Below are 10,000 nucleotides of genomic sequence, written 5' to 3' on the forward strand. Positions count from 1 at the left end.
TCCGGTTGCTTCCCATATGCTTCAAATATGACCAAGTTGTGATAAGAGCCACAGGCTAGCGAAAAATTTCCATGAGCTAATGTTCTCACCCATAAAAGCCTAAGGATAGGGCTTTACAAAGATGGTTTTGTTTTTGCCTTAAATTAATTTCATGTTGCTAAACGAGAGATTTAAAAGTGGCCAAAAATGCAGTGAAAATCAGCCTCTGGGGACCCCTGAGGGGCTGATATCCAGAACTCGGCTAAAAAAAAGTCGTTGAAGCTGAAACTTTGGCATATTACATAAGTCGACATAAGTACTTTGTGTACCAATTTTAAGCGAAATCGGCCGACCTTCATTTCCAAGTCTGCCCCGGTCTCTCAGGCAGAAGCTCTTGAGTGTGAGCTGGTCGCTGTTTTCTTGATTTCTCTTCAGATTTCTCGTCGGTGAATCACTTTGTTTGCTTCTTTGTGTGTTTTTTTTACTGTCTTCAATCTTTTTTTCTGACAAGCCTTGTGTAAAATAATCTCTTTGGTTTTGCTTTTAAGTTGATGGACTTTCTAAAATTTTAAGTGTGTGGTTGTTGTATTCGGATGAGGTGCCATGATTTATGAGTCAAATGGTCAATGAGTCAATGAGTCATGAGTCAATGAGACTCACAGTCAATATAGCAATAATTTAGTGATCAAGCCTAAGCCCTCATTTCAGTGATTAGGCCTAAGCACTCTCTGAAATTGTAGCTTTCATTTTATGGGTTAGGGTAACTGCACTTACTCATTTACTCATTGACTCATGGCTCATTATGAATACAAATATATTGTATTGCTTTTAAACTTTGTGTCAGCAATCTTGCTGTGTGATTTAGTATTTCTGAAAATCACTTGCTGTTTCTGAGAACACTATCATTTCATTATGCATCTCGCAGTGCTGTTCTGTCCATTCAGTAATGTCATAACGTGCATTCATTTCAGATTACAAGACTACCTCATAGACTTAACATTCCTTCACGGACTCAACAAATTATATTTTTTAAAAAATCACACCATTCAAGTTGGGCAGGTGTGCATCCAAACAAATTTGTCAAATTTATGTGTACTACAGAGGGGACTATTTCTTATGTTATGTTTGTCTTTACTGAGCAGTTAAAATGAGAAATGCTCTCCACACAAGCCTGTCCAATTTATTTTATTCAACTCTTACTTGTGCTGTACTTACACTCGTCATCCTATTGAACTGGCAAGCCTGGCAAAACCTTTCCATAGCAAATTGTGAAGCACAATGAAACAATAAATTATTCAATGGGGATAATTATTTTGTTCCTGCTGATGTTTTAAAATAATAGTTTTGCATTTACTTGAACCTCTTTATAAGACTTGCTTGCTAGTCCTGCATCTATGAGTTTTCTTTCCACTGTTATGGTCACGTGTCTTTTAGTTTATTACAGCATCTTGTTGAATCTTTGCACAAATCAAACTCTGGTAGTTCCTTATATTTAGCATCCTCTACTATCATGCTTACCATTTCTGGCCTACCCTAAAGACAAGGGCACCCAACCAGCAAATTAAACCAAAAGAGTTTCAGAGCCATTTCTAGGCTCCTTGTAATGTATAAAGACTGTCTAAAGAGATGTTTTTGTCCCCTAGAATAATTTGATCTGTTCAGATATCTTGATGTTATAGTAAAAAAATCTATAGCTGTTCGGCAATGTAGAACCAAAATTATTAGAATAGTTTGACTCTCCTGAACATATATTTTACCGAAGATTATCGTTGGGTGCCCTTGTAAATAACCTGATCATGGCAGGATTCCCCGCCATCCTTGATGTTCTTCCTCTAACAGAGAGGAAATTATATTACATCATTGACTTGAATGAAGAACAGCAAATCCAGAGTAGTCAACACACACCACATGTGTACTAAAGTTGATGTCTGGCCCCTGTTGTTCAAAAGGTGGATAAAACTATTCACTTTATAAATCACTATCCATTGGACAGCGCAATTATGACGTATTCACTGGACGGAGATTTATCCGGCAGAGAGCGCTATCCATCTTTTGAACAACTGGGGCTGGACTTTTAGTTTTCCTGCAGATCATGTGCCTTAGGTTGGATTCTAAAATTTTAATTTTGTTCACATTCACCCCAAGACATAGTTGGCTGACTTGCCTAACTCCTTGGTGGACTTCAGTTTCTTGTAAGTCTAATTTCATTTAGTTCCCTTTTGGCAAGTTGGGTCATTACTTTTGCCCGGCCTGCCCGACCATTGTTACCAGTAGCTTTGTAGTTATTAATTTGCAGGAAAAGCAATTATCAGTTTACAGTGTCGATAAGTAATAGTGTTGATGTTGTCATCAGGTTTCCATGGAACCAACCAAAGGCAACAGGCTAGTTTCAAATTGTTTAAACACAAAGGAACAGATTCCAGGTTCAATTCAGAAAACTTGAATTAATGCCTCTTTGAATTTTCGTTCGTTGGAAACGATGGATTATTCTCACGAACCTCAACTCTGTTCTTATGTCAAATAAGTCGAATCTAGGCTATTGTGGAATACTGTTTGCAGAAACAATAGCTGTGCCCTTGGAATATTCTAGTAATTTTAACAGAGAAAATAAACTAGAACCAAATATTGAACTTACCTCCCAATCCGTAAAAATAACTAAATTCTTTTTTTCTCCGGAGAGATTGAAAATTCGAAGTCGAAACCGGCAATTCAATGACTTTTAATTAGTTTTCAGCTGCTTCCGCGCTGCCGCCTGATGAACTTTGAAGGGATTGATATGGCGAACCATCAATATTTAACAGTTGAAATGACGTCTGGAAAACCCGAATAGCGAATAGCGAATAGTCGCGAACAGCGAATAGTCGCGAATAGCGAATAGTACGAATAGTGGCGAATAGTGACGAATAGTGGCGAATGGTGACGAGTAGTCGCAAATAGTGACGAATAGTCGCGAATAGTCACCGCCTTATGCTGAACAATCTCGTAATCAAAGCAAATTATATGCTCACCTGTCGTCGAAAGAGAGTTTCGTGCATGCTTTTACAAACACTGTAAAGAAGAACAAACGTCAAAATGCAAAAATATAAATCACTTTCATTAATACATCAAGCTCATGATCATCTCCTCGCACAGTGGCGCCCGAAAATAAATTTCATCATCCTCATATGTGCTGTCCGATCCGGCGAGACACGCTCTGTAAAAAGGAATAAAATCAAAATGTGAGGCAAATGGTTTGTGATTAAAGAGACAAACGAGCTACTCTGAGAACCGTTCCGTTTATTAATTATACAAATAAGCAACAGGATTTCAGTGCATTTATTACCTTTTATTATCACGGGTCAAGCTCTCCTTCGCCGACACATCTCTGCCTTTTTAGCGGGAAAATCCCATCCAACGTTGCTGCGCGGCTGACCAGGAAGTACTGGGTACCAAATTTTCGTCATTTCGTCACAAACCCCCCCCCCCCCACCCTCCACCCTTATTTGCCACTATTCGTCACTATTCGCGACTATTCGCCACTATTCGCCACTATTCGCACTATTCGTACTATTCGTGTATTCGTACTATTCGTGACTATTCGCTGTTCGGTATTCGCGACTGTTCGCTATTCGCTATTCGGGTTTTCCAGACACCCTGTGTCGGGTCAATGACACACACCTGTAGCCTAGTATGCACTTTCATGAACTTCCTATTCTGAACTCGGACCCTCCCTCCTGCCAATATCAGTAATTCCCGGGTAGAATATCTAATCAAAATGTCAAGACAAGGAATATGGTGTGATGCCCTACATTGTAATTACACAAGCAGTTGCAGACAAATTTAATTTGAGAATGCACAATACAGAATCACATATTGCAGAGTTTTGAAGCATTTCACTTATACAAGCCCTAGGAGGAGGACAACTTAAACTTAAACTTCATGGCAATGTTGTTAATGTATCAGCAGAAGTTAATACTACAGTAAGTATGTTACCAAGTTTACCACGTGAATGCGGTGAACCTAAAGAGGAGATTGCAAAATAAAAGCTCAGCACGGTCACTGAATGTACGGCCACATATAATTTTGCAGGCTGCAAAATGGCTTTTAACTAGTAGTACCTTATACAGTCAAGAATGAATTACTTTTAATGAAATTGGACATAAATACTTTAAATGCTTTATGTTATCAATTTGATGAAGATCATCATAGCCAAAGGCCAAGGGAGCGCGCGCGGGGCACCATAGTTACATGTAAGAAACTATGGTAACCCATCGATTCAAGAAAATTTGGTCACCGTACGACCGTACGTCCATCCACCCCCCATATATGCCAATGTGACCAGTATCACGTGACCATACCACGGGCTCAAGCTTAGAGCTCATCGAGGAGGCAATACTCCAGTTGACAGTTAGTTTACAGCATACATCTTTGATATTGGACATCAATGTTCTGGTCAATTGACACCTGTCAAAGCAAAGTATCCAATGGACCAGTATCACGTGACCATATTGCGGGCTCAAGTTGGACCTTATCGGGGTCAGCTGGTTTTTTTTTAAGTTGGCCACTGACCATCGACTGGATGTTGATTGGCTCGCAGGCTCATGCCAGGTCAGACACTCACACCTGAGCATAAACAAAGCTTCATTTTTCGCGCTCTTTCTGTGGCTCGACGCGGCTACACGGCAATGCTACGTCAACACAAGCTTTTGTCAGTCGACGCTTTTCGTGTTCAGGTACGGTTTGGAAAATATTTTTTCTTGCATTTTTCGCTGGTTTCAATCCAGGTTTGACATGATATAGCTGTGTTCAGGACACTGGTGGCTACGTAGTTAGTCAAGTCAAGCATTGCAGGGATATAAACTTGAAGCTGAGTGTTTATTTTTAATTTGTTTAGTGATGCTTTTTGCGCTGAATTGCAATTTTTGGCAGACGTCTTATCTCAAGATTTTTAAGGTTGCAACACGCCTGGACGGCCTATGACAGAAGAACAGAAAGAAAGGAGAGAGAAAGAGAACGACAAAGCAGTACACCAGTAATAGCTAAAACTTGGTGGAAGAAGTTACTCCACAAATTCTTGGACACTAAACTATTTGTTATTTCTACGGATGAGTTATTTCAAGTGGATGCATATTTCTGAAAAGTGGTTTACTCTTTTTTTTCTTTGTTCAGGAATGAGCTCGAATTTTTATTCTCGGCTGAAATTAGATAACAATCATCTGTACTCTTTTTGGACAGAAATAACTGATCTGTTTGCTGGTTTGTTTAACTTTAAAATGCGACTAACCAGAACAAACTCACGAAAGTGACTGCCTCACCGTCCTTTGATTCCTTCCGTATCTTCTGTGAAGACTTGGCCGCTGTCAGTATGAAGAAGACGAAATTGCACCTGAACCGCCCCGGCGTGATCTACGTCGGCTTCACGATTCTAGACCTCTCGAAAATGCTCATGTACGATTTTCACTACAACTTCGTGGTCTCAAAGTACGGCCCGCAGTCGAAATTGCTGTTCACAGGCACTTGCCAGTTTGTGCTATGATGTCTAGCCAGACGATCTGTACCGCGATTTCCTACAAGACCTGGACAACGTTTACACGTCAGAATATCCAAGGGAGTATTTTCTGTACAGTGCTCATAGATGAATTTGCCGGCTTTCGACCCAAAATTTACTCCATCCTATTTACTGAAGACAACAAACGAGTGAAAAAGCAAACAGTGAAAGGCATTCCCAGGAATGTCGACAAGAATGTTGACAGATTGCGCGAATGAATCAGATGTACGAGTCTCATCTTTGTTCCTAGCACTGTAAAGAAAATACTCCCTTGGATATGTAGTCCAGGTCTTGTAGGAGATCGCGGTACAGATCGTCTGGCTTGACATCATACTACGAAAACCACCGATATGTGGAATGGGCGGGGATTAATGTGTCTTAAGAGGTAACGGCAGAACTGAGCGCTTGTGGAAGGCTCTAGAATCATGGAAAGGCTCTCAGAGAAGACTTGAAAATGAAGATTATACTAGACATTATCGGAAAAGGGGTAGACTTCAAAACAGATTTCTTCGTGGGAAGTTTTTCTACGATTGGCAAAGAAAACAGAGAGAAAATAATGTTATCAAAATATTTAACGAAAGTGGACGGGGCACTGGCTCGATAATTTGGGCGATTCCACAGATCGGTGGTTTTCGTAATAGCACAAACGTTGATTGACAAGCATGGTGGACGAACGTGAATTTGAGAGCTCTGACGTAACAACTCGTTCTAATACAAACAAATAGTCTTTCCTGTCAGCTGACGTTCCTAAAAGCATTTTAAACTTTGATGAAACAAAAAGACAGTGGAAATGATCTATGATTGTACTTCACTGGTTCTTTTTAGAAAATTTGTGGGAATATAACTTAAACTAGGGGTTCGTGGGAGAAGTACATTGGAGGCCAACATGTTTTCAAAAGCCTGAATAGTTACAATCAGTTGGTACAACAAAACATCGACTCTTCAAATCCAGGGATCCAACAAGCATGTGGTGCTTTATAGAGAGATTTGATGCTGGGCGAGCGAAAACCGCCCAGTTGTGTTGCAACTGTCGAGCGAAAACTCGACTGAATCAACAGCGTGAGCGCGGACGCCGAATCTTTACAAATTACTCCGAGTCATATGGATGGAGCATATGGAAACTATGAAGAAAATGGAATTAAAATATTGAATTTACAAAAACGTATGGACGATTTACAAAAAGGTATGGACGATTTCCACTTGAAATTTGCATTTGAGTTTAATGCAAATGAGGCTGTGGAAGTTACGGCGCGTGAAAGCGACAAGAATGCAATTAATCTTGAAGATGTTATCTAAGAAATCAGAAAATCTGAGGCAAGAATTGTACAGAGCCCGGTGAAGTGGCACTAAGGTGCAGTGTAGCAGTTTATCAAAATATCTTGATAGGATATAATTACTTTGAGAATTTCTATTTTATATTTTATTGATATATTGGTGATAACAGAATGACAATATCGAGAAATCATTTTCACCTTTTTGTGCATGTCAGATATCAAACTATCATTATCATACGAGATTATCATGATAGTTTCTCAATAATTATCTCTTGAAAACTCTGTAATTGTCACTATCATAATCATTAACTTGAAAAAGTGGTAAATTGAGATAACAAAATATCACTATCAAATCTTCAGAATAGTTTGGAAAAGTATATTTCAGAATAGCAAGCTATGATATCATGCATCACTCTCATTCTCAAATCTCAGTCAAGTGACTTAATCATGTAACAAAGAAGAACAGACGCTGAAAGTGATTGTTTGACATATCATGATAAGAGCAAGATCCTCCACAAACAATTAAATATTCTGAAAATATCATGATTTATCACTATATCACACGGAGGAAGAAGAAATTCCAACTTTTAAATTAAATATTCTGATAATATCATGATTTATTGGCATCTGGTTGAATTTGAGGACAATCCTGATGTTACCTGGGATATTTGGCAAAATATGTTCCTGAGTGTTGCTGACTATCATGCACCGCTAAAAAAGAGGGGAGTGAGAGGTATATCTTGTCCCTGGATACCCCTGGGCTAAAGGCACTATTGTTCCAAAGGGACAAACTCAAAATCTTCACCTGGAGGTTTCCAACAGATGTAAATTGGACCTCATATAAACGTATTAAAAATGAGATTAATCGTGAAATTAAGACAAATTATTGGTAAACTGGTGAATTGCAAAGTAAATTTCTCTGGAAAAACCGATGTCGCACTCATCGCTTCGTGATTCATGCGATATCGGTTTACCGCGGAATTCACTAGTTAGGCAATGAATTTTCTATAGAAGAATGCAGAGAAAATGATTTAATTATTAAAGCAGCAATCGGAAACATCAAAACGCAGACAATTCGAAACCTTTTATTTTCACAAACCCTACAGGGAGTAATAATAAATAACCAGGGAGCTCCGCTTTTAGGCTTGGCGAAATCTATATATTGAATACTTAATTGACCACTCCCCATGGGGGCTTTTCAGGGCCAATGAAATACAATGAACGAAACGGCAGAACACAACAACAACAACTATTAAGAATCCCAACTGGTCGGAGGCAAACAAGTGCGGCCGAGAGGGACCACCAGTGTGAAATTCAATGAGTGGTCAAAACGGGTCTTGAACCCGTGAACTCCGGATCTCAAGGCAAGCGTCCTAACCACTGGGCCGCTGGCCCACTGGGCCGCACTACGTATACAACAGAAATTCGTCCACTTCTGGAATCCCCATCACCCATCTGTGGAGGCATCCCAAACTATCTGGCTGCAGATCTACAGCGTATTCAAAATCGCTCTTTAGACATCTTAGGTCTAGCCAGAGAGACTGTGGAGCCCCTGGATGTAAGAAGGGACAGTCACAGCCCACGCTTTTAAGGAAATCTTAGATTCAGAAGGTCTTCATTCTTGCTGTAAATTTCTAATTTCAAGACCCCAATCGTATTCCCTTAGGGCTCAACGGGTGCGAGTTTCCATTCCACGAACGAATAGGAACATGAACTCTTTCATACAGCGTGGGGCTAGATTGTTAGGAAACAAATCATATAAAGCATAGTCTATATTTTATTTTTATTTTATTTTATTCTATTGATTTAATTAATTATAAATATTATTTTTATCCTTATTTAAGATTTTAATTGTAATATTGTACATTTTAAAATTATTGTAAATTTGATGTAATTCTGTTAAGCCAAAATCAAATAATAAAGCCTTTATTTTTTTTTTTAGTTTTTATTGGTTAGTCAACAGGTAACAGCCACCCGCTTCCGCAAGTTTTCCATCGTGTTGCCAAATACCGCAGTGTTCATAAGTTTACAGAAATCTTTTTCAAATTCATTGAACGCTTGATTTCTTTTTTCGGTTTTGAAGCCAATGTAACTCTTTAACCACGTACTCTGTACAAAACTAAGTGTCTGATGAATCTTTGTTAGCTTCATGCCAAGGTCTAAGTACAGGTTCAGGTTGCGATAATGAAGAATGTAATTTGGGACCAGTTTAGGTACGGGCGCACCCAGCTTCAGGTCTTGAACCAACTGCTGACAGTAGGGAGACAGCATGCTTAGGGTTACTTTCATCTTTTCTGCTGCTAAAGGATAATCCGAGTGCAGTTCGTGGAGTTCAGTCGGGTATTCTAAATCTACTTCAACAATGTACCCATCTTCACACTAAGCATGGCCATCACATTCAGCTCCTCGATTTCTTGCTCCGTCAATCAGAAAAAGTAGTGCGTTGGGAGAGGTTGATCCATGGCCCATCCATACAAATTGTTGGCGTCTAAGTACATGATATAGTTCTTGTCCCGAGTCAAGTCATAACAAGGTACATATTTGTTCTTTGCGTTGCCGTAACGATTGCTGATCATTGAAATACCACCACGGATGTCCTCTTCGACAAACAAGTACATGTCCGGGTCGGTTACTTGATACTTGATACGGCGATGGTCAAGCCCCGCGGTCTAAAAGCGCTGTTGAGACGGTTAATGAGGAGTTAGAGTGCTTCATGCTCGTGTTTGCCGAAACCTGCATAGTATGGGGATTGGGTCGAGTTACCGTCGGAGGCAGACATGTACTTGTAGGTTTCGCTACCGATAGAGGCAAATGAGATGAAAAATATGGAATACGTTGGAATATGGTAAGATCTGGAAGAAGGAAAAGATCGACGAAAAGTAGTACGTCAAGTATAGAGGAAAATTCGTTTCACCCAAAGAAACGGGGCAAAAATGGCGACTGTCGAGCGTGACGAAGAAAACCCTTCACTCGCTGATGTGTGGAAACTATTAACAGAGGTAAAAGCGAATACAGAAAAATTAGTTCATGACGTAGAAGCTGTAAAAGAAAGTAATAATCAGTTAAAGACAAGCCTTGAATTCACACAAAACGAAGTGGAAAACCTATCCGGTGAAAACAAAAGTCTGAAATTAGAAGTGAAAGATCTTAAGAGTCAGTTCCTACTATCAGAGAAACGTTACGAAGAACTAGAACTAAGATTTTTTGATTTAGAAGACAA

General features: G+C 39.5%; 1 protein-coding gene and 1 pseudogene across 2 annotated transcripts in view; one reads left to right on the plus strand and one right to left on the minus strand.

The window, feature by feature from the left end:
* LOC138060599 (adipokinetic hormone/corazonin-related peptide receptor variant I-like) overlaps window positions 1-10,000 on the plus strand; it is a 198,838-nt gene that overhangs the window by 138,657 nt on the left and 50,181 nt on the right. The window lies entirely within an intron of this gene.
* The window catches only part of LOC138013766 (uncharacterized), a 15,737-nt pseudogene continuing 14,943 nt past the window's right edge, over window positions 9,207-10,000 (minus strand).

Source organism: Montipora capricornis, chromosome 8 (genome assembly GCF_036669925.1).
Source record: "Montipora capricornis isolate CH-2021 chromosome 8, ASM3666992v2, whole genome shotgun sequence".
NCBI classification, from domain to species: domain Eukaryota; kingdom Metazoa; phylum Cnidaria; class Anthozoa; order Scleractinia; family Acroporidae; genus Montipora; species Montipora capricornis.